Genomic DNA, 4,654 nt, shown 5'->3' with positions numbered 1-4,654 from the left:
GCTAGGAAGGAGCCAGGTACCACAGCATACCTGTAAGCCTAGCACTGCAGAGAGAGGCAGGGACAGGCCAACCAGTCCAGCTAATCAGTGAACAGTTGGTTCAGTGAGAGACCTTGTCTCAAAAAATAAGGTAGTGAATGACAGTGGGAAATACCCAGCCTCTGGCTTCCACATGTATGTGTACCCTCAGCAAACACATGCTTTCATATTATACACACACAAATTCACACAGACACAGACACATGCATGCGTGCGTGTATGCACACGCACATTCACACAAACCCAATAGCCTTTCTTCTGTAATTCCTCCATCTACAAAAGATATTTTTGCCTTGTAAGGGTCTTTGCTGTAGATGTCTACAACCCCATATAGGATTCCATACTGATCTTCCACTCTGAACTTATTTAACACAGGACAAAAACCGTTCTTTAATGCAGAAGTTTCACCATGTTTCAGTAGCCACTGAGGATCCTCAACTGCCACCAACCATTCAACCAATCTGTCTCAACCTTCATACCACACAGCATTGCCTGATCTTTCCACATAATAGCAAGACTCTACTCTTTGTCAAAATACAATCTAACAGTTACCCTTTGGTCCACTAACACTACTTCTAATAATCCACACCAAGGAAATCATTGAAACAGACAAAGATATACACAACACTCACTGCATATTATATGTAATAACCTCAAATTGAAAAGCATCTCAGTATCAACAATGAGAGGGTAGTTAAATAAATTACAGTGCATAATCACAATGAGATATTATGAAGCCTGTAAGGATCATGTTTTCAAAAGATAGTTAAAGACAGAAAAAAACATTCGTGATATTCTATAGAATTAGAACTAAAGGAAAGGGAAAAAAAAACACTTTCAATTATATGAAGGATGGCTGAGCGGGAGTTAGGTTGGTTTGTGTGGTCATACTGGGAGAGACACACGGGTTGCATCAATAAGAGAAAACTACCTAGAAACACATTTTGGGTGAACATAAGCTGACTTACCCAATGGTTAGCATTGCCCAAGCCATGATTTTTGGAGTAGGTGATAGGCAGGGTGAGTTGGAAAAGAAGAAGTTTATAAAAGAGAGGGGCATGGCCAGATAGGCAAGATGTCTAGTCAACCCATGTTAGAACAGACATATCTGGCTGGGTGCTGCTCCGGACTACATTGTATTAGCCTGTGGCTGGCCCTTACACAAACCACATGGCCAGCATCTGTCTCACTCTCAAGGCCTCCAGTTAAAGCATTCTTTTCTTTTCCTATGAGTCCTATCTGGTCTAGGTAAGTCTCATGGCCCTGCATTCCTACCTTATTTATGTGGAGGATGGGTCTTCTCTCAGAATAGGGAGTTGTAGTCTTTCTAAAGAGACTGGGGAGAGGACGAGGCAGAGAGCGGATACAGACACATGGTGTACCTTCTTGTTGTATTAGCTGTCATCAGAGCTATCTCATGTTATTTTACTAGATTTGGGGGCGGGGCTTTGGAAAGGGTTAGGTCGTAAGGTACCTTCAGACAATGATAGGTCAATGGGAAAGGGTGGGAATGTTACCTGGGAAATAGACAAAGGGAGAAGATGCTTAAGACAAAAAAAGAACCTAGAAAGGTGAGCTTTGAAGGGTCACAGTTCTTCCTATTCTGTTATCTTGGTCTTAGACTCATGTTCAGTCTCTGGGTCTCTTCTTTCTCTGTTAGGTTATCACAGGAAAACCATGGGAAATCATTTATGGCTTTGAACAATGATAACCCTTAGAAAACTCATCTTATATCCACCCAAAATATGTTTCTAGGTAGGACAGAATTGGTTAGATATGATGAAAATACTAACTCACCCTGAGATTTCCCCTTCCCAAACCACCACAGGAAACCACCACCTGGACAGCTCTCAGAATCACCCAAGTCACCCAAAATAGGAAAGAGTAAGAAACAGTTACCAGCCAAGAGGAGACACGGTGGCTAAATGCCATGAGATATGTCTGATGGGAGGCTGGACTAGAAATAGAAAATGAATGGAAGAAACTCTGCAGTCCTAGCACTTGGAAGGCAGAGAGAGGAAGGTATTGAGTTCAAAGCCAGATGGAGCTGCACAGAGTGAAACATGATTTCAACACACACAGGCACACATACACACACACACACACACACACACACACACACACACACACACACACGCGCGCGCATGTGAGTTGGGGCTGGAAGGTGACTTGGTGTGTAAAGTTTTTGCCATGCCAGGGTCAGCAGCATACATCTATAACCCTACTGCTGGCGATGGGTGGGGTTAGCATAGGAGGGTATATCAATACGGGTAGATTATGTGAGCAACTAGCCAGCAAATCTAGCCAATCGGTGAGCTCCGTTTTCATTGCTAGGGTGCTCTTTCAAGAGACTAGATGGAAAGCCAAAGAGGAAGACACCTGACCTAGACCTCTGGCTGTCACAGTTAGGTACACAGATGAATGCATACACACACACACAAACACACACACACACACACACACACACACACACACAGGAAGCAGGGAGAAGAAATGGGAACATAGGTGAGTGCTAAGGACATAAGAAGGAATAAAGCGTCACTTGTGTTAGTAACAATGTATCAATGTTTTTAACCAAGGCCAGAATAACGTGTTAAGCATGAAATAGCAACATCAGTGGTGACTGGAATAGAGTATATGGGAAATTTCCTTTCAGTCATCTAATTTTTCCATAAGCCTAAAACTGTTTTACAATGGAAAGTTTATTTAAGGATATAATCAAAATACATTATATGAAATTTTAAATAATAATAATAATAATCAGGATCATCAGCCATCGGTCATCCTTAAGATATATGTCAAAAACATACATGTGGTTACTATAAAGATACCTATGGTTACTTTAAAACATGTAATTGTTCGAGAAGCCCTCACTCCCCCTCTTGGCTACCTCTTTTTTTCCCTTCTCTTCTACTTTCTTCTTAAAATCGATGCTAAAAATAAATAAATAAATAAAAGGAAAAAGGTCTTTTTAATAAACTCCAACTTTGCTTCCAAAAAATTAAAAAAAAATTTTCAGTCCATTTAAAAACAAAATATGTCTAAGGAAAAAAAAAAAAACTGGAGAGATTTGGCCTGTGTGCGCCCTTTGTAGGAGTTGGCTAAAGGAGGCCGGTTGGATGGACGGAGCATTAAGAAACCAAGAATGGGGCTGGGGATTTAGCTCAGTAGTAGAGCGCTTACCTAGGAAGCGCAAGGCCCTGGGTTCGGTCCCCAGCTCCGGAAAAAAAAAAAAAAAAAAAAAGAAACCAAGAACAAAGTGCTTGGCCCCGAGAACCAGGGTGCCAGTTTCATCCTGAGCCTGGAATTTAGGCCTGGTTCCCGACAGCAATACCCCTGCTTCTTCAGGCTGCCTCCGGGATCTGGATCTACGCGCAATTGTCTGCTCGGTTGGGAGTAGAGCAAGCAGGGCCAGAGATCTGAAGGCTTTGTGTTAAGAAGACAAAGCCAGCCTGCGCTGCTTACCCGCCACTCAAACACCTGCGTCACTTTCTATTCGCTCACCCAGAATAAAGCCGTCCTTTTCATCTTTTGACGAAGAGCTGCACAAGTCGATGGCTCACACACCTTCCGACAGAGAAAACAGGACCCGCTGGAGTCAGAGAACCGGTTTGCCAGGCTGCGAGGCATGGGCTAGAGTTAATGGGTACTTCTTTTCGCGATCCCAAATTTGTGTTTCTAGGGAGCCGAAAGCCTGAAGCCACAGCTTGGTTGGATGATATTCTGTCACCAGGGGAAGAAGGCCAGTGATGAACAAGAGACTCAGGGTGGAGGGTCGGGGTTCGGGACTGACACATTCCCTTCCTCCTGTAATCAGGGAACAGAATTTGAGGAGCTCAGGGGAGGCTGAAACCCACCACTTTGGGAAGCTGAGGGCAAGAGGATCGTTTTTTTTTTTTTTTTTTTAAAGACCAACCAATGAGGCTGGAGAGAACGCCTAGATGGAAAAGTTCTTGTCTAACAAGCGTGGGAACCTGCGCTTGGTTTCCAGAAAGATCTGGACAGGGTGGCTTTTGCTTGTAATCCCAGAACTGGCAGGGCAGAGACAGGTGGATCCCTGGGACTGGCTGACAGCCCGCCTAGAATAATTGGTGAGTTTCAGGGCAAGTAAGAAAACCTTGTCAAAAATAAATAAATAAGTAAAATGAAAGTTGGTATATATGCACCGTGTCTGAGGAAAGATGCCCAAGATTGGGCATGCTTCCACATACACAAACATGTGTGTCTATACACAGACCAGCAGGCTGGAGTACACAGTGAGACCCTGTCTCCAAAAAGGAAACAAGAAAAAAAAATCACAAACACGCAAATCTTTGTTTGTGTAACTTGAAACACTAATTCCCTGTCTCCTGGCTCCTGAGTGCTTGTGGTCGATGGGTCCAGCCCTGTGCCCTGCCCTGCCCTGCCCTGCCCTGCCCTGCCCTGCCCTGCCCTGCCCTGCCCTGCCCTGCCCTGCCCTGCCCTGCCCTGCCCTGCCCTGCCCTGCCCTGCCCTGCCCTGCCTTGCCCTGCCCTACAATCTGACTGGCCCTGGGCTGACTTCCACCCCAGAACTTACCCCTGCCACAGGCTCTCTGGAAATGGCTGCCACTTAGAACCCAGAGAGTGCCCCTCAA

Source organism: Rattus norvegicus, chromosome 8 (assembly GCF_036323735.1).
Source record: "Rattus norvegicus strain BN/NHsdMcwi chromosome 8, GRCr8, whole genome shotgun sequence".
Taxonomy (NCBI): Eukaryota; Metazoa; Chordata; class Mammalia; order Rodentia; family Muridae; genus Rattus; species Rattus norvegicus.
Note: the sequence above shows the minus strand (reverse complement) of the source record.